Source organism: Phascolarctos cinereus, unplaced genomic scaffold, assembly GCF_003287225.1.
Source record: "Phascolarctos cinereus isolate Bilbo 61053 unplaced genomic scaffold, phaCin_HiC Scaffold_4;HRSCAF=312, whole genome shotgun sequence".
Taxonomy (NCBI): Eukaryota; Metazoa; Chordata; class Mammalia; order Diprotodontia; family Phascolarctidae; genus Phascolarctos; species Phascolarctos cinereus.
This window is the reverse complement of record NW_027555847.1, coordinates 640,282,871-640,309,191: the sequence shown is the minus strand read 5'-3', so window position 1 is coordinate 640,309,191 and position 26,321 is coordinate 640,282,871. Positions and strand designations below refer to the sequence as shown.

The 26,321-nt window shown below is 35.4% G+C and overlaps 1 long non-coding RNA gene across 1 annotated transcript in view; it reads left to right on the top strand.

Moving 5' to 3' along the window:
• Positions 1–16,384, top strand: part of LOC144456722 (uncharacterized) — a 73,069-nt gene extending 56,685 nt beyond the window's left edge. The window contains exons 2-3 of the long non-coding RNA XR_013485752.1: positions 11,315–11,398; positions 15,464–16,384. This is a non-coding gene — a long non-coding RNA (uncharacterized LOC144456722). The remainder of the gene's footprint in view (positions 1–11,314; positions 11,399–15,463) is intronic.
• The last annotated feature ends 9,937 nt before the right edge of the window (positions 16,385–26,321 follow it).

Genomic DNA, 26,321 nt, shown 5'->3' with positions numbered 1-26,321 from the left:
AATGTAGGTTAACATGATTTAGGTATAATATTAATGGTTCTAGTTTCTCTAACATCTTTAAAAGGGCAAGATGGTTTCTCCATAGCAAACCTATGTTAGAGATTGCATATATTATTATGCACACATTACACATGAGGAGTTTGAAGTTCAGGGAGGTGAAATCATACATGTTTTGTTTTGTTTGTTATTGTTTCTGCTGCTGCTACTATTGTTTCATTTTTCTTTTTTGTTCAACTTGCCAATGAATTGAAAGAAATGTACACTAATATTGTAGGTACTTCAGTAGGAAATCAAAGCACCAAGAATCCTTAATCTGGGAGAATGTGACTTTGAAAATACTATTTTCTAATTCTGTATTCTAATATTCTAAATACAAAATATAATGAATAATATATATAATAATCTATATTCTAATATAATTGTATTCCTTTGTAATCCTATATATTTTACTTTCTTCACTTAAAAACATTATTATGACAAAAGATCCTCAAGTTTAACTGAATTGCGTCCCTGTCATAAATTGTTAGAGATATCACCCCTCCAGTTTTCAACTCTCTTTCTCCTCATATTTTCTTCTATTTTTTAGTTGTTTACAATTTGAGTTCCAGATTTTCTCCCTCCCTCCAGCCCATCCCAAGTTATTGAGAAGGTAAGCATTATGATATCCATTATATGTGAAGTCAATATTAATTGTTTATAATTGTATCCTGTAGTAAGTTATAAGCTTGAGGTCAAGAACTACTTTCTATTCATATTTTTGTATTATCTGCATTTAGAGCACACTTTGCTCATATAAAGTTTTGTTTAACTTAATTAAGAAAATCTGTAGTATATTATAAGAGTTAAAAATAAGTAAAATTTGTGGCAAAGAGTTTAAGAGCAGAAAGGCAAATGTCTCACTATGTGCTTCCTCGGCCAGACTATGTTAGGAACATGGGATATTACATTTTCAAAAGGTAATTGATGAAGGGAGAGCAGGATGAATATGAAGAAAAGGACATTCAGAATGGTTAAAGGGCCTCAAACTCATACTACTTGAAAGAACAGGGGATGTTTGGCCTAGAGAGTAGGAGAAATAAGAAGGACATAAGAGTTGTTTTCAAAGTTTTCCCCCTGGTGCCTATCAATGGGAGAATAACTGAACAAGTTGTGATATATAACTATGATGGATACTATTTTGCTTTCCAGATGTGAGAAAGGGAATGTTTTTAGAAAATCCTAGGAAGATTTATTTGAACTGATGCAAAGTGAAGTGAGCAGAACCAGGAGAACAATGTACATGGCAACAATAATAGGGTAATTATAATCACCTATGAAAGACTTAGCTACTCTGATCAATACAATGACACACGACAATTCTGAAGGACTCATGATGAATAATGCTACCCACAATCAAGAACAAAATTGATGAACTGAGTGCAGATTGAAGCATAAATTTTTTCACTGTATTTTTCTTGCTTTTTTGCAACACGGCTAATATGGAATTATGCTTTGCATGACTTCACGTATATAGTGAATATCATATTGCTTGCTTTTCAATGGGTTGGGTAAGAGTAGGATAGAGGGAGAGAATTTGGAACTCAAAATAAAATCAATGTTGAAAATCAATATTTTTAAAAGGAAAAATAATCTCTTCTTTCCTCTTCCTTACCCATTATTCATTGGCTATATTAGTAACTAAACGGTGACAAAGTTGAGAAATTTTTGGCCCAAGGGTAGGGCCTGGGGCACTCAAGGGCACCTAGTGACAGGGCACTCAAGATATGACTTAACAAAGCTTCTTACTGGTCACTGTCTATGCTGATATGACTTCCTTGTCACCTAAGTCATAAAAAGTCTTACTCACATAGAGTAGTGTTCTTACAACTCAAAGGATGTCTAAAGACCCTTCAAATTTCCAAATGGAGACAATGAATGTGTCTACTGAAATTAAGTACTTCTCTATCATTGTTGCATGCTCTTACTATATTTGGACTTAGTAAACATCCTTTTGATTACTGTTCAATGACTTCTGAGAGCCTGATTCTGTCCCAATATCTAACCTGAATTAATAAGGCCCTGGTATCAGGCCCTCCCCAAATATGAGTCCAGTGTTTTCATTTTTTTGTATAAAAATACTGTTTATTCCTTCTCACTATTATTTTCTAAGTGTTAGGTAGGCCTGAATGTTTCAAAAATATTATCAAGTAATGCAACTCTATTCACTGTATCCCTGAGGCTCTATCTCCTTGCATTAAAACACAACAGTAAGAAGAACTCTTCTGACTGGAAATTTCACTTAAATAGATCAGTGAGATCCCTTTTCCTGGCAAGTGGATTAGCAGAATTCCTGGAGCATCAGTTGCTTCAGTCATACCATGCAAAACAGACCTAAGACAGATTTTTGGATTGAAATTTCCAGTAACAGCAGTTTTGCAACTCTGGACTGTTAACATGTCCCAGGATTGTTCTAGAGAACAAAGTGGCACTGAGAAGCAGTGGTCAGAACGTCACTATCACTGATATCATGTCGATGCTATCATTCTCCTATCCTTCTGGTATCTTCTGTACCCACTATTTGTGCAAGGAAAATAGTCCCTGACCTCAAGGAGCTTACAACTTACTACAGGATACAATTGTAAACAATTAATATTGACTTCACATATAATGGACATCATATTGCTTACCTTCTCAAAAATTGGGGAGGGGCTGGAGACAGGGAGAAAATCTGGAACTCAAATTGTAAACAATTAAGAAAATAGAAGAAAATATGAGGGAAGGGTTGAAAGCTGGAGGGGTACTATCTCTAACAACAGCTAGAAGAAAAAGGCTTCCTTTGTAACACACACACACATGCATGTGAGTACACATACATTTACACATATTTATTAATTCATAGAGACAAAGAGGACAATACTACCCAGGCAGAAGGATCCAATGAGCTATACTTCTTTGCAAGGAAGATATCTTACCTGTTTTTCACTTTTGCTCTTACCAAGACAAGCACCCATGCAATTAAATATAAAGGTCTAGTTTACAACAGAACCAATTCAGACATTCTGGCTCTGCTCAATTTTATTTACCGGCTGCAGGAAATTGAAGAGTTGAGGGAAAGTTGGCAAATATGTCTAAGGATATTAGCAGTGGCTGCTGCCCTCCTGCCTTCATAGTCCAGTAGATTTCCTCTCCACCCTCTCACGTGTACAGCATATTGATGGAGCTTTAAAGACTGAACATTAGCCTGTCATCTACAAGAGCACATTATTAGTTGGTCCTTCTTTTTAAACAGGATATTGTTGTAGGACACGAGGGCAGCTTAAAAATTCTACAAGACAAGTCATGGTCAAGTGAAAGAATGTGAAAGTTTGAAATAGAAGAATATGGGTACATGTCCTGACTATGGGACCTTGGGCAAATCACTTTAAGCCCATTACTAATCTGTAAAATGGGGAGTCTGTTTTGTTGGTGATAGGCAAATAATGCATATAAATACATCATAATCATAAGGAAGTGAAATAAGAGTTGCTAATAACATAACAATTATTATTATTATCATCACCCTCATTATCAGCATCCTATTAAAATAATATGTAATTCATCTTCAATCCATGAGGGTAACTACTTGGTTTCTGAAGGCTTTGTCAATGGAACTTTATCTCTGGTATATCTTACTAAGATAGAATGGCTTGAAGCAGAGCCACGGTGATGGACTGAGAACTTGCATAGATAAATATTTGGATGTTTCCTCAGCAGAAAGTTGGCCGGCCAACAGAAAATATGTTTGGGGAGGGCAGAGGAATTTAAGGGGGGAAAACTCACTAATGGAGGAATTGTAATTACATCAGTGCAGACAGAACTCACACCACTGAAATTATAGCTATATTATCATTTTATCATTGAATTTTATTCATTCTCTCTGGAGTACCATGTATCTTTAATTACATTGACTATTTTATTTTATCTTTTTTTTTTCCTTGTGTGAGGCAGCCAGCAATTCCTTGTGGTATAAATTCAGGTTAATCTGGGAAGTTCCTCTATCTAATGCAGCATATACCTGTCCAGTTCCCAGAACAGCTGTGACTAGCATTTGCACTCACACACAAACCTGTCAATGATGTCTAGTGAGGTGGAGTGATGCACGGGATAATACTCTAGGGTCTCTGCTAATCACATTGCCAGGCAGATGCATTGTGCTGACTTGTTCAAATGAAGCTTCCAGTCAGTATGATTATGGGAACAACATTAAACATACACAGAGTATTTATATTTTGTCACTTGTGCTTATGGGATGTGGATTTAGTGTTTATGAAGGCAGGAAAAGGAGTAAAAAGTCCAGGAAAGACCAATTGTTAGCCTACTGTGCTGAGCTAATTACGATGTCTTGAACCATCATCAGCATCTGTTTTATAGGACAATGATCAGTTGTCTCATTAAGCTTACAGTCACATATTGAACTCCACCAGTTTGCAGTTTCTTTCTTGGCAGAAGAAATTGAAAATTGGATTCTCCTGTGCAGTCTGATCCAATTCAACATTTATATGGTATTAAGGCTCTCACTGTAATTATTGCTATTATCATTATTTGGAAAGTTATGCTTAATCTATTAGTGAGAAATTGATATTTTCAATATTAGTCCTCAACATATCATTTCAAGGATGCCTGTTACTAGAAAAATAGTGAGTTGGTATAATGAAAACAGACTGAGAAATTGTAAGGTCTACTGTCCTCTGAACTAATTAGATTACATTTGTACTCTTTTATCTTATCTAGTCTTGTGTTTTGCATCACAGGAGAACAAAGATGATGATGATGTCCATGATGATAATGATGGCCACAGTAACACTAACAGAAATAACAATCACCAATACTTAAATAGCAATCTGGGGTTTGTAAAATATTTTACATACTACCTCTCTTGATCCTAAGAACAACTTTGTTAGTAACATGCTATTATTACCATCATTTTATAGATCAATAAGTTATTAGAGATTAAGTAACTTGTCCTGGGTCAAACACTTTCTAAGCAACTGAGGCAAGTTTTGAATTCAGGGGTTGCTGACATCAAATCTTGTGATCTACCCAGTGAAGGCTGATGAAGTTATTGATGGAATTGAAATTTATGTCAAATTAAGAATTTAAATGAGAATGAGACAAATTCTCAAATAATTCAATGGAAGCTTTACTTGAAAGAAAGGAAAATTTAGAGGGAACATAAAAATTCTCTTAAAATACATGAAAGGCTTAGATATAGAATAATTGGATTTCTCTTATGTTCCATGGAAGAAAGAACTTGGAAGAATGGACTATGCTGAGGGTCTTAGAGAAAGACAGATTTTGAATCCATAAGGCATAGTAGATGGAGTGCTGGAATGAGAGTTGGGAATGGGTCAATACAAAATCCTGCCTTTGACAATTTACTTAACTTTTCTAAGTCCAAACAACAGACAGTTTGCCATCTACACTGTAGCTGTACCAATGGAAAATATGATCTCTAATATATTCAGATAAGAAAGAGAATTCTAACTACCTCTATAACATTGCCATGGGTTTCTCATCTGGAGGTGTTGAAAGGGAGGATAGAACACAGAATCATTGAATGTCAGAAGAGGAAGAGATTTCTGAGATCTTTAAACAGAATCTACAAGTGATCAGAAATCCCCTTTACAAGATAGTCATCTCACCTCTTCCAAAGACGTTTACCCACAAGGAATTCAGTACTTACTATGGCAGGTAGCCAAATCCACTTTCAGACATTCCAATGTATGATATCCTTTAAGAGCAGGGCTTTATTGTTTTTTTTTTAAATTATCATTTTATTTCTAAACCCTCACACAGAATCCTGTATGTAGTGAAATTTAATAAATATATTCTAAGCAGAATTAAATTTTACATATTTCTGATTTAGAAGCTTTTCCTTACATTTTTCCTCAGATGCAATCTCTCTTTCATTTCGCTGCTCATACTTCTGTGGTCTAGGCCCAAAAGAATAAATGTAATTATCTCTCTTCTTCATGTTAGCTCTTGAGATACTTGAAGATAACTATCCAGTCATTTTAAAGATTACTTTTCATTAATGTTTTAGAAGAGATTCCTGAATTTGGCAAGGTATTGGTCTAGATGACCTTGATGGTTTCTTATGATTCTGATTAAACGATTCTAAATACACATGCTTAAATTTCCTCTAGCATGGGGAAGATGAGATGTTGATGTTGATGTTGATGAGCTAAGGAAAACCATGACATGAGTGAGATATTTCACTTGCATTGTCCTTTCACCCAGTGAGCCCTCGGAGTCACACTACCTAGTCAAGGCCAGAAAATAAATAAATAAATAAACACTTCTAGTGACCAAGGAGTTACCATGGCTTGAAAACAGCCTTGAAATTAATGTTCCTTAACAAGTAATTGTTTTAGGAAGAGAGTATTGTTCAGACTATTTTGCTATGGATTTTTGCACCTAAAGAAAAATACAATGAAACACCCAGTTTGAGATGTCTAATAGGCACTTGAAAATGCAAGAATAGAGGTCAACCAAAGGTTGGATAATTAGATGTTAGAATCATCAACATAGAAATGATAATTGAATCCATAGGAGATGATATGCCAAATAACATGTTGGCTCATTCCTCTGCTTTCTGCAGAGACCTGCGGGCTGCTGTTTAATTAATGAATTATTTTATCAGCAAGAGTTTTTAGTATATATCTTGATCACTAGCTGATCCTTCTGTTGGATGACCAAACCAATGTCTATGACACAGAATAAGTGGTATTCATGTGTAGCTTTACCCAATAACCACGGTCTCTATCACTATTTGCCATATTGGGCACTGATATATTTCAGTAATTTACTTGTTTTTAATTGTGTAGTTGCTTTGGAGTTCACTGTGATAGTAACTGGCTTCAAATTTTACTCAAATCCAGATGTACTATTATGAACATTCTCAAAAAAAATCCCAACACAGAAATCATCTTATTTTCATTCTGATTCCCTTTCCCCTCCAAAACACAATAGAGTGATAGCTAGATGCTATAATAGAAGGAATGCTGAACTGAATGAATATCAGGAGACCTGGATCTTGTTCATATCAATTTAATCTCTTTGGACCTCATTTTCTTGATCAGTAAAATGAAAGATTTAATTAAACTAGAAGGCCACTAAGAGTTCTTCCTGCTCTAACATTCTAGTTCTACAAGTCCTTTTTAGTTGCAACATTTTATCATCTAATGTTCTATGTCACCTTTCACTTCTGGTATTATTATTCTATATGTTAATATTCTATATTTATTGTTCCATCCTGCTCTTACCTTATGTATTCTATGGTCACTTTTGCTCTGACATTTTATGACAAAGAAAAAGGGCCAAAGCATGCCCTTTCACCACCTTAGCTAACTTTTAAAGCAGCAGCTTTCAGGAGCTAAACATGCCTCATACAAAAAAATCTTTCAATAATTTCATTTTTCAAAATTAATTACTAATCTGTGAAACTCTGGTTGTTAATGCCCTAAAAACAGTTTTCCTAATGGCTTGTAAGTTCCTTGATGGGAAGTCTAAATTTCCCTGTTGGGGTGAGGAAGGAAGACAGAACTTTTGCAAGAAGACAAAGCCTGTGTTTACTTCTGAGAGATTTCTCTGGACTTCGTTTCTGTTGACATCTATCAGAGAGTGATGGACAATGAGGAGTAAGTGTGCAGGATTATTCTTGCCCCTCTTTTAGATGCCCACTGCGTATCCATCAGAAGCTCACTAGAAAGAGGAAGAAGGGCACCTATCATCAGGCAGAGGTAGTGTTACAGTTTTGCAAAGGGAAATGCCAAGACACAAGAAGTATTCTCTTTTTAAGAAACATCACGCTATATGTAATAAATTCCATCACCAATCATAATTTCGAAGTGCCCATGATGAAAAATGTTATCCACCTCTTGAAAAGGGGAGGATAGATTCTACATGGAAAATAAATAAATATATATATATATATATAAATATATGTATTTTGTGTGTGTGTCTGTAAACATGTGTATGTGTATACACATGTGTTTACATGCAAACATAGGTGTGTGCTATTTATATACACACATGCAACATAGATGCACAAGTGTGTGTATACATATATGTTCAATATGTCCAAAATGGGAATTTGTTTCGCAGGAAACTTGCATTCAAATGTTGATTGCACCAAAACCTTAATGCATTATCTTTTCACCTCTCTAGGCCTCACTTTCTTCATCTTATCAAGTAGGGTATTGGATTACATCAGGCTAATTTGTCCATAGACAAAGTGTCCGTGAACATATTTCAGGTGATCCATGAATTTAGATTTTTTTAAAATTACATCTTTATATTAACTAATCTCTAATTGAAATTTGTCTTTTTCTTCAGTTATGAATTAAACACACCCGTATGTCACACATTGTCAATTGCTCACATATATATTATTCTGAGGTTCGTAGGCTTCACCAGATTGACAAGGGGGCATCTTTGATACAAATGTTTCAACATTCTATATTAAAGAGGCTGAGTTTCATTACAATTTTAGTAATGCTTATTCTAAGTCTCTAATAAGAAGAAGTGAAATGTAGTAAATTGACAATAGGTCTCATAGTCTGGAAAAGCTCAGTTCAAGGCCCTGCCTAGGACACATCTTGTCTTTTTGACTCTAACTATGTAGCTAAACCCGGCCATTGCCCCAGGCAATCCTCAAAGACAAGTGAAAGAGCAGGCACAAATATGCATTTATAAATGGAGCTTGTACCCCAGGAGAATTCCATGTAAGTGAAATTTTCATTTCCCCTTCTTCATCCACCTTGCCCCCAAAGTCCCTAACATTCTATGTCTGAAGTACCTTGCCTTCCATTTATAATAATCTACATGTTAATATTCTCTCTTGCTCAAAATTTAGAGAAGACCTTAGTCCAAATCATTCATTTTATAGTTGAGATTCCCAGCACTAAAATTCTGTGATTGTATGATATAGAATTCTCAGCCATATGAAATAAGAGTTTTCCATTCTTTATACACAAATACAGTAAGAACCCACATTTATGGAATACTTAGTGATTACAAAGTACTTTATCTCCATCATCTCATTCAATTTTCAAAGCTTCTCTCTGGGGAAGAGAAGTTATATTGTTACCCTTCCTTTACATTGGAGAGAAATGAAGCTCACATACATGTAACTTGCCCAGGGTAGCATGATTGGCAAGGTGTTATTTAAACCCAGACCACCTTTCTCAAAATCCAGTGATTTCATTATCATACTTCTTCAAAATTATGTTTATGATCTACACTCAGTACGCTATTCAATTCTATCTTCAATTACAGGAATTTAAAAAAATAGTTTATCTTTTATTTGGGCACACAATCCCATATAATAAACACAATAAGAAATTAATTTCATAAAATGACAATTCCTTGCCTGTAGAGAACTCTATAGTCACAAAGCATTTTCACACATACCCAGTGGTATGATGGTAAATGTTTAATAACTGACTCTTTTAAAAAAGTACGTGAAATGCTTTGAAGTTTAATTAACTTATGATGAATATTATTAATGTTTTATCCACTGCTTTATTAAATTTACAATAAACAAAATAATAATCATGCCCTGCTTTTTGTAGTGTTTTATACTTTCTGAGGTGTAAATATTCATACTGAAAATTAAACAATCAGCTTTCCAGATCCAGTTGAGCTGGCTTACATACGTATAGTTTTATTTTTCATCTAATATTTCATTTTTGATAAACAAAAATGTTTTGTCATTGCATTTTTATCAGTTTTGACTTTTCTATAACCCATCTTTGACTTATTCCAAGTCAGTTAAAGATGAGGTAAAATATTGTCTCTTTTATAATAATGGTGATTAAAAAAGTTCACAAGACATAGTTCTACTTAATTTAATCTTTGATTAACAAGGCTTTATTAATAAAAGGATGGTCATTTGGCTGCCTCTCTTAGACCAAAGACAAGCATGGCCGTGGGCTCAGAGCTTATATGTTCTTTTGGAAGAGGAGTGAAAATCAACTCTGCTTGATTAACAATTAGTGAAGGAAAGAATACTACAGTGAGAGGCTGAGAGTGACATTATGCCACCCTTGGACATTGACACTGTCTTTATACCCAGATTACCCACAGCTTTGGGCAATCTATTCAAAGAATGTATGCCCCACCCAAGTCTGAGCAGAACACAATGGCTTCTCTTGAACAAGAACTAGTCCGATTTCATTATCAGTAATGTCCTTCGAGAAACTGATCTTTTTAAAAATCAGTACTTTAGAAAAAGATGGAAATTCTGGATCTCTCCAAATCGTTGGTCATTAATAATCATTTCTCTCAATACCAAAATGTTCAAAGCTATACTTTCTGTTGTAGGAAAGAACTAAAAGTAATGTGGATGACCATTGATTGAGGAATGGCTAAGCCAATTGTGGAATATTCATTTAATGAACTATTCCTCCATTGCAAGAAACAGAAAGAAAAATAAAGAATTAAAAGAAGCATGGGATGACTTATATAAACTGATAATGAAGCACAATAATCAGGACCAGGAAAAACATATACAGAATGACTACAACATGAATAGAAAGGAAAAGAAAAACAATTGAATCTAAACGCTTAATAATAATGATGATGAAGTAGCCCCTCAAGTAGATGACCTTCTTTGCTGCATTGGAGAATTATGGGTGAGAATTATTGCATATAGCTTTAGATTCAGTTAATGTTTATAATTTTGCTACACCATCCTTTCTCTTTGTCTCTGTCTCTGTCTGTCTATCTGTGTGTGTGTGTGTTCTTTCTCCTTTACCAAAGATGTTTTCCTGCATAGAGAAAGGGTGGAGGAAACATTTGTAAATAAAGGTGGCATAAAATGATATAAATACCTATGTGTGTGTATATACACACAAAGAAATGTGTGTATATATATACATATATATACATACACACATGCATATATGTATGTATACTTACATATATATATACACATATATACATACACATATGTACAGTTGTACATATTCTCAAAAAGCACACAAAAAGTAAACTTAAAGATACAGAAAATATCCTATCTGAATTTGTTTTTTGTATTTCCCATACTCTTCTTTTCTTAATTTTTTTTGTTGTTTGCCAGACACTAAGTATACAATAGCATGGCAAAGGAAAAGCTTATAGTTTATACATAATAAGCTTCATGAAACATACCAGGCATTCCTTCTTGACCCCAAGTTTCTAGAAGAAAGAGACAGTTGGATGATGCTACTAGAAGTGGAGACAGAGCAAACTAGAGACTTTTGCAAGATCCTCTAACTGATTTCTTACCACACTTTTACACTTCCTCTTCCAGGATCTCTGGTTATTCAGGACTTCCCTGACAGGAGGAGCCATCCCTTAGAAGAAAATGACAGCCCTAGGCTTCTTCATAAAAGTGGTGAGTCCTACAGGCAATGTTCATTCTTGAATCACAGATGCCCAGAGCTAGAAGCAACTTCAGGGATCATCCTCCTGAAATAATATATGAGTGGGGATTGTCACTGTGGTATACCCAAATGAACATTCTGTTTTTGTTTGAAGATGTAAAATAACAGAAATTCTCTATCTCTCAAGGTAGTCCATTCCATTTTTTTAAATAGCTTTAGTTGTTAGAAAATTCTTTCTTACACAATTGAAAGACATCTTACTGCAATCTCCATCCATTAATACAACTTCCTAGTTTTTCACTCTAACAGCCTTGGACTAAGACATGGAATCTGAGGGTCAAATATAAAAGCTTTGACCAATATAGCTACACTACCTAACAATCCAATCCATCATGACTTAACAGAATATCTTTATTCATTAAGTAAGAAAACTGAGGTCTGGATAAACAAATTGATTTCACAATGTAAACTATCCAGTTGGAGAAAGAGATAGGCCTAGAACATCAGCCTCTGCCATTTCCCAGCCCAATGGCTTTCTATTATAATATGCCTCTGCACTTGGAAGAAAGCAATAGTAGCTCTTCTCATTGGATTCTCATCAAGAGGAGTAATAATTTGTGCTTTGAAGATGGCAGTCAGTGACTTAGACTAAACCAAAGCACGAACCCGAAAGCACAATATGTTGTCCTAATTATCTGGATCTCAAATTGATCAAGATGAACTGAATCCTATTGTTACAATAAACTTAAACCAGTTTGATGAAAACATGTTTTAAAAAATATGAACTGGTACAAAAATTTGTTTTTTAATTTACTTTGAGTCCTTGGGATTATATGATTTCCTTTTCCCCAACACATTTGTGTGCAAATTATGCAGAACATGTACACTTACATTTCAGTCCCTTACAAATAAAACAAAAACAGACGGTATTTCCAGTACATAGCACTTTGTTTTACAAAGAACTTTATCTGTATTTATTCATTTAAGCTTCACAAAAAACCCTGATAGGTAAATATTCCCTCCTCAGCATTATGATCTTCATATTAGAGATGAGGAGACCATCTCAGGGAAGTTCATTGACTTTACCTGGGGTTTCCCAGCTATTAAATATCAGAGGAAGGACAAGTATTTAGGTCTCTCACCAAAAGTTTGGTGTTCTTTCAACTACTCTGCACTGCAGAAATGCTAGAGTGAGTCTTTATCCTCATATAGGTGCATAACCTTGGGCAGGTCTTTCCATATCTCTAGTCTTCATTCTGTTTATCTGTAAAAATGAACATACTGAATTACATGACATCTGAGATTAATTTCATTTTAAAATATATGTACTATAATTATGTATTTGGAAACAAACTTGTATTAAGTGAATACTCAATACAAGATATTATAATATATGGATACAAAGATGTAAATATAAATGCATGGGTAGAGAATATATTTATAAACAATAAATGTGAAGGTAAGGACATAATGATAAGTGCATAAAATAATGTTATAGACAGATATAAAGATAGGAAAAGAGATACTACTCTCAAGGAGCTTAAAATCTAATAGAGAGGGAAAGACATTATAATTAGGGGAATGTGATATATGTTAAGGGGAGGAATCCTGGCAAAGTGACAGGTAGAGCTGGGGAGAGAATTCATTTCAAATAGCAGAGACAGTATGTCAAAAGACCGCAGGGTCAGAATGAGTACAGGGACAGAATGGAATTTGAAGTCCAAGGTGATGGATCATATGTTTAGATACCCAGGATGGATAATAAATCAGTTACAACACTCCATTGAAAAGTGGAACAAAAATAAGACATTATTAATATGTTTTATTATTATTTAAATTATGCAAGTATAAATAATTATAATTAATTAGTTTTCAAATGTTAATTACATTTAATAACTGCATCAAATTTACATAACATATAATGATAAATTACATACTAGTAATAGTTTCATAATTCCCTCCACCCATCATGAAACTAAAGCACACATTACACTTTATAACATTTGCTTTCCATGCCAATCATCTCTCCTGAATGCTGTCACATGTATATTATCATATGCTCTGAGAAAATAAACATTAGAGGCCATCTAGCCACCATTATCCCAATCCATTATCCCAAAGCAATGGCTTCTACATTGCCAAGAAGCACTGATATGTAGTCCTCTTCAGTCACATAAAATACCTCCAGTGACAGGGTACTCATTACCAAACACTACCTCATAAACTAATTTGCTACTTACAGTAATTCTATTGGGCAAATTCAATTGTTAGCATTTTTCTGTATGCTAAATGACGAAGGAGTAGATTATTTCTAACACCCCTTCCAGTTCTAAATATAACAAAAAACCTATCAAAATCCTCCTACATGCAAGGTACAGTCCTATATGTTATGTGGGATTCACACAGAAAGGACAATGTGGAATCATACAATTGACCTGGGAATATGGTGTTTACAGAAATAAAATAACTAAGAAATAGGACTACACTTTTTTTTGTATTCATGGTTTCTTTAACTCCACCCCCTACACCTTTCAAAACAAATCACCAAGAGTGCAAATATTTATGTTGATTACTCAAATAATTTTGATGATTATTCAAATAACTGAGAAAGAACATGAGATGAGGGTAACCATGTTCTAGTCCATATTCTTTCATGCGCTGACCATGGGATCTTGCCCGCATCACTGGACCTCTCTCTCTCTCTTTCAAAAATGGTTATCTTGTTTTATTTTCCACTTTGTCCCTCCACCCACCCAACAGCAACCAATACCTTTCAGAAAGTCACCCCTTAAAATAAATAAGGAAGAAAAGGAAGAAAAAAATAAAGAAAACTAGCCAACAAAATCCATTGCTACATGAGAGGTCCTATACACATAGTCCCTTACCTCTTCAAAGACTACGGAGATGGGGGTGAATGCCTTTTCATATCTATTTGTTGTGTTCAACTTCGGTCATTATAATTTCATAGCATTCCATTTCTCATAATTTTCAATAAATAAGCATTTATGCATTTATTAATTACTATGCTAAGTGCTAGGGAAATCAAGAAAATAACCTGCCCCAAGAAAAAGAAAGTCACTGCCCTCAAATAATACAATAGGGGTGACAACATGCATATAAATAAGTACGTGCCAGATTCATACGTAGTAAGTAGAGCTTTAGTCTAATGACTTTCTCCATAGTTTCTCCATACTTTCCTTCATGTATGTTCATATATGTTCATATATGTCTTCCAATACTTCTCTGAATGCATTTTTTTGCATTATTCCTTAAAGAACAAAATAACATTATATTGGATTCATGTACTACATTTGTTTACTCATTCCCTAATTTATGAGAATCTACTTTGTTGCTATTTTATTTGCTACTACAAAAAACTAAATTATAATTTTTTTTGTATATAGACCATAGGATTTATTTAATCTTAAAAAAATACAAAAAATCATATCTATGAGCTTATTGTTCTGGTGATTCTTTTCACTAATGCATATCATTCTGTGTGATTTTTGCTCCATTCAAATAATGCCTTAAAAAAATTCAGAACAGCTCAAAGGATCTTCAAAGATTGCATCAGGCCGTGGATGAGTATTCCTAAAATCACACCCCATGCACAATGGTCTATTAATTCTAGAGACAGCCTACTTATAGCCCTCCCCACATTCTTTCCACAGCCAAAGAAAGCCGGCGCCCACAGTCCTTTGGCTGCTTCTCAGAAATATCCTTTGGAATCACAAGCCCATATCCCCCAGAGGGGATACAATGGGCTTAACAACAGTCTGGGTGAAGCACAACCTTAATGACCTGTCTCCTAGGAAATACTGCCCTGCACTAAAATGACTCACTACCAAAAAGGACGTTTTATAGCACCATTTTTCTTCAGAGATATTTTGTGCTGCATTAAATTTTATCCACACCAATTGAGATTCTAAATCCATGCTTACAGGTAGGAGGGTCTGGGAACCAGATATCATCATAGTTCAATTGGGCCCAACAATTGTATTTGGCAGTGTATCAAGGGTTATTCTCTGATGTTAAAGTGGTAATTAACTCCAGGAAAGCTCCTTTCTTTGCCTCAGGTGATTACATTCAACCCTTGTAAAAGTGTCTGGCTGAAGAAGAGATGGAGAAAATGTGCCACCGGCTATTAAAGCTGTCTCTCACCTGAGTTAAGTAATATTGAAAGAGCAACTCCCAATAGTCAAGCCTCTTAACATATCTAGTGTAAGGGCAAAAGACCGTACTTCTGAAAAAAAAAACAGAAATGTACTATTCATTCATTTCTTCAACAAATGTTTATTAGACATGTTATATGTAAGCCAGTGTACTATATGCTGATGGATACAAAGAGTCCATGTTGAAAAGATATGCATTACAAGAAATATAATTCAAAGCATACAATATATAACAGAAAACAGAAATGCAAGAATATAGAGCGCTATGAAATTAGATGAGGATCATTACTTCTGGCTGGGAAGAAGAGGAAATATTTCATGATCATGGTGGCATTTTAGCTAGGCTTTAAAAGATAGTTAGAATTTATAAGGATTATAAGGAGGTCATCATCTTGGCATGGAGGTAATCTTGGGGAAGCCAAATGCTGGAGGTTTCATCCAAACCATAGCCTTTTATCTGAGGACCATTCTTCCTAAGCCCAGAGAAATCCACTATATATTTTACCTGAGTGGTCAACACGTATTTTTTTTTCTGGCCAAAGAAATCTATGGAAATTATCTACTAAAATAGTGGTTCTGCTCAACTTTCAAGTATGAGTATCTCTTTGTAAAACTCTTTTTCTTTCCTTAAACAAATTAAGATCTCCCCTCTCTGCCATGGTAACAGCTGTATGGGTATTATCTTTTGTGGGGGAAAAAGTTGACAAGTTTCTCTGGATTCAACAACTCATGAATAAATCTGTATTGTGTGAATCATAGCAGCATCTACATGTCTTTGAAAAATAGTAATGCAAATATGAATGAAGCATATTAAATCCATCTAGAGAAGGTGTTTGCTTATTTATTATATTGTTGCAGTACATGTTTTATTATAGCTAAATGCAAATAAACATAACAATATTTGGTTCACAGAAGTAACCACAGATCCTTTGCAATCATTCATTGCTCTTGAGGAGACCATGGCCCTAAATTAAGGAGCCACTCTACTAAAGATGGAGGGGGGGATGATCCTCAGCTGTAAAACCAAAACAAGAAAAGCATGGATCTTTTGAAGTAATAATTTATTACATTATTTGGTCTATGAGTAGCTCATGTATCTGTCATGCCTGATTCTGACAAGATGGAATTGGGTTTATTTTTGGGGGGAGTGTCTCTCTTATTCATGCTTTCCACCTTGAAATGGAAATCCTTACATTCTTAATGAAAGCATCTTGTGTTCCACGGAAGACAAGTTCTAGCTTATGTTCCCAGCAAGAGAAGCCTCGGGAACATCAGTGTCTGTCTTGTCTTACTTTGCTCAAAAGAATTCAAAAGGTCTTCTAAAAGCATTCAAGTTAGCAATATATCATATATAGGACAGGATTTTATTTTACTCCGTAGAAAAACAGAGTTGACACATGCTGCCTTTCAGGAGGTTGTACCTTTTCTTTGTCGGGTGCCAGTTTTCTTCACCAAACTTAAACAGTCCATATGACTCAGTACTTTGGAATTATATCTATGTTGTTTGGTTACTACTGCATTGCTTCTTCTATAGCTGTCAGTAGTAGTAGCTGGGCTAAAGTCCACAGGTTGATCTTTTTTTTGTCATCACAATTTCCATTTCAGCATCTCTGCCTGCCTCTACCTCCTGAGTACCAATGTTTGCTTAGAGAGGCTACATTTCTTCATAAGCTTCCTTCCAGGTCCTTGTACACCTCATGATCTTTATTTTTTCAATATGCATGTTTATATTTTCATCTGCATCAAATTCCTTCTTCTTTATTGCTTCCAAGGAGTTCTCTAAAAAGAACTTATTTCTCTAAACTCCCTTTTGTGATGATTTCATTACCTTTCATGGATTCAATTATTACCTCTATATAGAGGACTCCCAGATCCGTATATCCAGTCTCAGTCTCTTACCTAAGCTCCAATTACACATCACGAATGGCCCAGCAGACATTTAAAACCATATTCCTATAGGTATCTCCTATTCAACATATCCAAAACAGAACTCATTATCTGTCCTCCAAAATCAATCCTTCTTCTAAACTTTCCTAATTCTGTTTAAGGCCCACGCCCATATTATAATTACCTAGCCCTGACAACTTGGAGTCATCTTCAAGTCCTCCAAAAAATCTGAATGAGAGGAATTTATCTGTATGTACTTTCTCTATAATGATATCTGGCATTTATATATGCCTTTTAAGTTTGCAAAGTACATTGCATATGTTAATTTGTTTGTTGCTCATAACAACTCTAGGAGGCTGGTGGTACTATTATCTACATTTTACCAATGTAGTTAACATTTGTAAACAGCTTCATCCCAGGTCACATACTACTAATAAATGTCTGAGATATGACTTTGAATCCAGGTTTTCAGTACTCTAAGTTCTGTGCTCCATTCAATGTAGTATTGAATTGCCTACATATAGTTCTACTATAACAGATATACAAGTATTCTTCAAGTAGATATTTCTTTATATTAATTATTTGAGAGACAGTGTGACATACTGAATAGAGAAATTGTCTTAGCAACAGGAAGACCCTTTTCAAGTTCTTCTTCTGTCTACTTGCTATGTGACGCTATTGAGGAGCTCCCAGGATTCCCTGAACTTATCTTTTTGTGTTGCCACATTTTTCATAAATACTGGATCTGGAATATGGAAGAGGCCCCAAATATGTCAAGGATGAGGCCTCTTCTGAGCTAACATAATTTGTTTGCGCCACAAGCTGGTGTGTGTCCTTTTGAGTCCCCATGCGTCCTTGGGAGTCAAGACAGGTGCCAGTCAGTCTGCACCAGGCTGAGAAACTATTTCTGAAGCTGAGACCCTTGTAGATAAGTACACCTGTGTATCTTCATAGTTTAGCAGTTCCCAAGGTAAATGAATGCTGCTTTTGCCTTCTTACTTATTCATAATTTCTCCTCCCCTTCAGGAAGGGATTAGTCCATTTCCCCTTCCCTTTGAATACCCTGTCTCCTTGCAACTTATATACCTGGCTTTCCCTGCATTGCTGGGCTCCTTGGTCTTCACACAAATTCTCACATGCATATGCCTTTCTCTTGTAAGAAATCCAGCTGAAACACACATCTCATGAACTTTTGATATTGTTTTCGGTTAACTACACTAAGGAAGCCATTTAAATTTTTAATGACCTAGACACTCTCTAAAATTAGAAAAGTTGTAGAGAAGATGGTGATTTCATTATTAGAGGGAGCTGCTTGATCTATACCAATGAAATCATAAGTCCAGTTTCTATCCCCAACTCTCTATTAAAGCTAAGAGAATACCATTGAATATTACTTCAATGTAGCATTTCTATAAGAAATTAGTCTTTGAAACGTAAAAAGTTTTCTAGTGTAGGCAGATCAATAATGCCCTTAATTACTTTAGCTAGCATTATTTTTGTACAAACTCTACATGAATCTCTTCAAGTATAGGTGTCAAAGAGCTGCAATCAGTGAACAGTCTTCAGAGTTGTACTTAGGGCAGATGTGGTAACCAACTACCCCACCTTCAGAGATGAACATCTCCCAACAATCACAATTATCCTGGTATTTCCACTCAATGTATTTAAGATGTAAAAAAATTAATTGCACATGTTATGGATTCTAACATAGTCGTGTCTGAAATATCTGATGATATTCCTTGAAGTAGAAGTTTTCTTTAGAAAGTTTCAGACACTTAACAATTGAAGACTTTACTAGCTGCTAGGTAGGTAGAACCACACGTAGGGTCTGGAGTTTAGGGAAGTAGAGAGAGGGAAAAGAGCTGAAGTAATATATAAAACTTGGGGGAAAAAACTAGGGAGAAAGGGGAGAAAGCACTTAAAGCTAGGAAATTTACTGCTGCACACCTAGGTTCCCATTAGACTAAATCATGAATCTCCTGAACTGGATGCATTATTAGAATTCATATTGCATATTTCCATTAGGTTCGAACCAATTATGATATCTTATATATTTTAACTTAAAATAGAGTGAGTTTTAATATATTCAAACACTTTTGGGGATTTATTATTCATACTAATTGGGACCTTGTTATACACCTCAAAAGATTTCAAGTTCTGTACAGTCTTTTCCTTATTTCTCTTGTTTTTGTTTTATTCACAAATCCACTGGCACCAGTTTACTACTACTACTACTACTACTACTACTACTACTACTACTACTATACTACTGTTACTACTACCACCACTACTCCTCCTTCTGCTCTTCCTCCTCCTCTTACTATTCTTATTTCATATCCAAGTCATCCCTAATAACATGCACAAATGAAATAGCATAACAATATCATTAAAGACTCATATGGCCAGAAAAGGAGTGGAGCCAGTCAGGTAAGAGACAACAGATAAGCAATCTGACTAGTATATTAGCATCCCTCTGAAACCATTAAAGAATCATAGGAAGTCCTAGTGTGCTTCATAGATCTACTTTGAAGGAAAGAAAATATTAAAAAAAATTAAAAAAGAACATGAATAACAATTACACAAATTAAGAAGTTGAAATCTGAATTGGTAGAATGTGTAGCTCTATTGATAAGACCAGAAATTTACTAATATACCGGAAATTATTTTTATTCTATTAAAGATCTACTCTGAAGCCTCTATGATCACTTATCACCTCTCTTGCTAATAATACTAGTGATTTGATGATTGATTCAAAAGATCTATGATTTAAATGGCATTGATATTTCTCACAACTTAGATCACAAGTCCTCTGTGTAACTTAATAGGTGGTCTTTTTGAGTTGCTACAAAAAATGTAGGGGCTAGGCTTTGGTGATAGGCATAGCTAAATTTAGGTAGGCTTGTTCCAAGTCAACAATTGTGCAATCTATAATCAATGTCAATGCATGCCTCTTCAATTTGTGCCTTTCTACGCCACAATAAGGAATTAGAATGGAACTTTAGTGGACAAATAATAGTACAATTAATATTAACTAATAATAATAATACCTCTGTCATCATGCACAATGCTATAATCACAAGGTTTGATGAATTGGGCCCGTTTTAACCTATAGGCCATCTAATTGCTTTACAATCATTTTGAAAAAACAATAAAAAATTTATTAAATATTTATATATTAATATGTATAGTTCACCAAGATCTATACTTCCCTTAACATCTCTGTACTGAGCCTTATGACCCTGGTAACTTTAACTGAAAAATTATTCCTTGCTTACCTGAGATTAAAAAGACTAAAACTAAAATAAATCTCTTCAGAAAAAGAGATAATTAAACCTTATTGCTGGCAAGTGAACTAACCACAGACCACTATGCTGATAACACTTCATAATAGTTATGTACCCAATAAATGTCCACTCCGAATATGGATTTCACAAAAATGCAACACCATAGCTACCCTAAAGGTTTATGACTCATAATTCATTTTGGAAAAGGGCCTGATTCACTATTAGCTGTAAAATCTGAAAACTATATGACAAATAATAATGTGAGAGAAGTCTTTTCCTCGAGAACTCTTGATTATAAAATTAAAGCAATGATAATGATAAATACAGAATTATCCCTCTTTCCATCACAAATAAAATATAAAACAGTTTCCCCAACACAGCCCTGAGATTTCCACTGAGAAATTCCTCACTGTTCAATTCCTATAAATGTAACACACTGTCTGAGGCTACCTTCCCTGCATCCTCTAACATAGGTAGACAAGGGCATCACGTAGTGACTGACTACTTCTTCCTTCAGTGTTCTTGGGGGACCTCTAAGGGCCAGGGGGTTTTCTGATATTATCATCCATGAGCCCCTATGCAGAGTTCACTCCACTGATCATCAGGCAGATGAGGCAAATACACTTTTAAAGAAAGTTTTTATTAAGGAAGTTTATTTTGGATAATTGTGAGAGAAACATCCCCTCATACTGAGGACATATGTTCCCTTGAACAGGAAGGTCTTTGGGTAGAGTGATCTAAAGAGGATTCACATGTCCAAAAGATAAACTCACAGCTGCTAGTTATTGAAAACAATTTTCTCCTTTGTGGACTTCTCATGTATCTCTCTCTCCCCACCCCCATTTAGGTATAGCTCTAGGTGAGGATCTGAATGTCGGCATACTTATAGAGTCCTCAGAGATGCTCTTCCTCACCTTTTCTCCTTCCAAGTTAGTCCCTCTCCTTCCAAGTTAGTCCCTCTCAGGGATTTGGCTGAAATTATTTCACCACTACTCTGGTCTGCTACTGGATTACCTGAATCTGAACTGGCATTGCACATAGGTCCAGATGTTTGATATTTTCAGCTTATCACAAGATATTTCCTGTGTGTGACATTATCTATCTTTATTTTATGATCAAAGCACTTCACTCCTCCCAGTCAATTAAGGATGTATTCATGTCTAATAAGTAAGTTTCAAACTTTCATCACTTGATTCAGTTGAGAAGTCTGGCCTTCTATGTTGACATTCACTGAGGATATCATAGAAATCTCACCCTTACATAAAGGGGTCAGTTTTTAAAAGGCCTTTGGCATCTGAACACTATTTTAAGTTGTTGAAGTAAAGTAACCTCTGAGCTTGAAGTGAAAGCCTGGATTCCAGCTGGAGCTCTGCTACTAATCTACTGAATCAACTATAAAATCTAGCCAAAATGGCCTGTGTGCTATCTTCCATATACTATATTATATCTCCCATCTTTAAGCTTTGGCATGGGCTATCCTCTGTCTCTAGAATACTCTCTTTCACTGTGTTCTTTTTGTACCCCTAACTTCCTTCAAGAGCTCACCTCAAATGCTACCTCCTAATTCTCTTTCTTCGTCCTCCACCTTTTAGGGGGAAGGGGAAGATGAGTGGATGACCTATTATTACATTGTTGCAAGTAACTCAAGATGAGGCAAACCTCTCTAATAACACAAGCCAGTACTTAACTTCGAAATTTATAACCTGGTCTAAGTCACTATAAGATTATGGAACTTGTCTGAAATCATCCACATACTTCAGGCTGAGACTCAGGACTAAAAGCTAGATCTTCTTAATTTTGAGCACATTTCTCTATTACCCAATTCTGCTTTTCAACACACTCATACACACATTTTATGTATTTTCTATTCCCTTTTTTTTTAACATATTCTTTTCCTAGAATAGTATCTAAGGTCTTCAAGGGCAAGAATTGTTTTATTTTTTGTCTTTTCCTAGCACAGTTCTTGGCACAGAGAAGTCATTTAATAGATGTTCAATAAATATTGAATGAATATTGACAAGTCACTTAATCTCTCTTTTCTTATCTTCAAAATAAAGACCTTAGACTAGATCATGGGTGGGGAAATTGTGGCCTTTAAGCCACATGTAGCCTTCTAGGCCCTTTGACTGAATCCAAACTTCACAGAACAAATCCTCTTAATTAAAGGATACGTCCTGTGAAGTTTGGATTCAGTCAAAGGGCTGCACTCCAGGACCTAGAGGGCCATATGTGGCCTTGAGGCTGCAGGTTTTCTACCTCTGGACTAGATAGTCTCCAAGATCCCTTCCAGCTCTAAGATTCTATGGTTCATCCTGCTCTTACATTCTGCCTTCTAAGGCCTCTCTCAATTCCAATATTCTGTAACCCTATTGTTTTATTTCTTTTGTGCATAAAGAGATGTGCTATGCAAATCACAAAGACATAATGCAAGGTAACAGGTCATCAATCAAACCCCTTACATACTTCAGGAATTGACAGAGAAATCTAGATGTATGAGGGCTCTGCCTTTGTGGAACAGGTCATTAATCTGTTTGTTTCTCTAGTGGTATAATTATTCATGAAATGATTCATCATGGAAATAATGGTTATTTATTAAGATAATTACATTGTTTTAAAAAAAATCAGGCTCTAAAACTATAATTAAGGAGGCTTCCATCTTGATGGTCCCCTGGCTCTGTCTCTGATTAAAAACAAAATATACTCATCATTTGGGAAAATTTCTCCCACAGTGAGAGCAGAAGGAGAATAAATCAACTAATTTATAGTTCACTATATTGTAAATTCACATTTATAGCGCTTTCCCACTTATATAGCACTTTTTAGCTTCCTTACAACAACTCTATGAGAGAAGAAATGAAAGTGTTATTACCTCTATCTTGCAGATAGACCAAGGCAAGTAGAAATGGCAAATCCAGGACTCAGAATCAGGAAGTCTTGAGTTTAAATCAAGCCTCATATGCTTATTAGCACGTGGCCCTGGGCAAGTCGCATAACTTTTCTCTGTTGCAGTTCTTTATTTGTAAAGTATGTTAATATTAGAAGCTGCCTCATGGAGCTGTTTTGAGGATCAAATGAAAAAAAACTGTTTTGCAAATCAGAAAGTACTATAAAAATTTGTTTGTTGTTTTTGTTTGTCAGTAGGAGCTTATCTGAAAGAATAGTAACAAATGACCAAAATAATATTAGTGACCCAGCAAAAGGAAGAGGACTACAGATCTGATGGAGGAGTGTGGAAATTAGCAATGGGATAATAGCAGCACCAAGTGATATTGATAAAACTATACGGCATATTCAAGCTAACTTGAGAACAGGACACTCATATTATGTGAGCATCTAAAGCCCTATCCCCTGGCTGCCAGTTCTACATCCAAAGCCTGATTGAAGGGTAGAGCTATGAATTCCAAACCTCTATTTATGGAGAGATTTCAGTTTAAATATCTTATTTATTACCTCTCTGCAATAGGACTGACTTCTCCAATAATTTAATTGACCTTAATTAACATTTACTAAGTATTTACTGTGTTATAGAGAGCTGTCATAGATGCTGGGGATAGATAGATAGATAGATAGATAGATAGATAGATAGATAGATAGATAGATAGATAGACAGACAGATGATAGATACATACATACTCATATCCTACTCCCAGATATCATAGGATTATAGTTCTAGAGCTAGAAGGGATTTCAGAGGCCATTTAGTCGACCCTATTCATTTTACAGAACTTAGAACTGAGATATCAAGGTATTAAGATGAAACATTAACATAGAACTGAGAGATCAAGGAAGATTCCATAAAGCAGGGGGAGCTGTCAGTTAAATAGTAGTATATGTGATTTAGCCAGACACATGAGATCAGATTCATGTCTGGGTAACTGAAGCTGTATCAGGTAAGAAAAATAAGCAGTGGCAAAAGATAGCTCTCCAGGTCAGGTACTCCTTCCACACTGTCCACCCCCAGTTTTTTTGGGGAAAGTAGCAAATGGGGTATGGAATAACAAGAAAGACCACACATGATGTAGAAGTTGATACTTTATGTTATTCCAGAGAAAGTGTGGTCCATGCCTTCCCCATCCCATTAACTACTGATGTTCAACTGCTGGGTTGCTGCTATTTCTAAAAATAAGGATATGGAACTTGTTTGTTTAACAAAAGGAAGAGCCTTTTCTTTAAAATATCCCTTGAAAATATACATCTGGCTCTGTTATAAACAGAGATTACATGTATTAAATTAAGATAAAAGAGCCTTCAAATTATTGCCATTAGATAAAAATAACCAGCAGATATATGAGTAGCATGGGAAAATGGAGACTACGGATTTTCCTGGTAATTAGAAACCACTCAGTATTGATGAAAGAATTGTTATTTAGATAGATCTACACGGTATAGCTTCTCTTTGTAATGATACATATTATAGTCCTTCCATGACTTCCCAAACTAGGTGATTGTCATCCATATCTTACATAAATTCTGTATAGAACCTCCATCTAATGTACTAGAGGATTTCTTCTTCTTCTTTTAGTAACTCTGATATGTCAGCATCATTTGGTCTGCCCAACTGTTGCCCATTTCTCTTAATGTATGAGCAATCCACCTATTTTGGAGCTATATATCCCTTCAAGAATATATTTTATATCACTCCCCATGAAGTCATTATTTTCAATGTTCTGCAGCCTGCGCATTGCCATCATGAATATTTCCATTATAGTTTATATTGCTGATTCATTCAAGACTCTGGTTCTCATCAACGATTATTTAGCAGGCAACAATCAATAAATATTAATAGTGTGCTTCCTACATTTGAAGTATTAAGCTAAGTAATGGGGTGTAGGAGCACCTGCCTTGGAGGAGCTTATATTCTCCTAAGGGATACTCAGGAGTGTATAAGGTGTACGGGGTGTTCATAGAGGATTTGTACCTCTGGTATGAGGACTTGCCAAGCCCCTTTCAGGCCTGCTGATGTACCTTCAGTCATCCAACTCTCACCTAGGGCTCTAAGAAACTATAGCATGCTCAGCAACCACACCCTGGTAAACCTTGTTACAAACAGGCTAAACCAGGTGAGCATAACTGACAGGGCCCCAAACCTGATGGTGAGTTAATGAAGTGTCTACCCCAAGCACATAAATCCTCTTGGTGGAATGGGTGGATAAGAGCAATTTGTTCCAACAGCCATGAAGGTAGCTGAAGCAGGCACTGTGGAGCACTTAGATCTTGGTCAGACATCAAAGATGCCAAGGTCATTCACTGCATTCTAGGCCATCACCTATCCTCTAGACTTTTGTCCTGCCACTGGACTTCAGTGACTTTTAAAGAGAGAGTGGGGCTGATGACTTTGTGCAACTCTGCCTCACTTTAATCCAATTCATGCACAAGTCAAGATATCACCCATGATGTCTTTGGTCCTCTTTGAAAATGAAGGACATGCAACAATTCTATAAATTCAAGGCCCTATAGTAGGTCATGGGAGGAAGGTCAAGATAGGTACCCTTAGGGAAGCCTTTATGAAGGAAATGTTATTTGAGCTATTCTTAAAGGAAGGCAATGGAAAAACTGTAAGGTCTGAGGATGAAGGGGATTCCAGGAGAAAG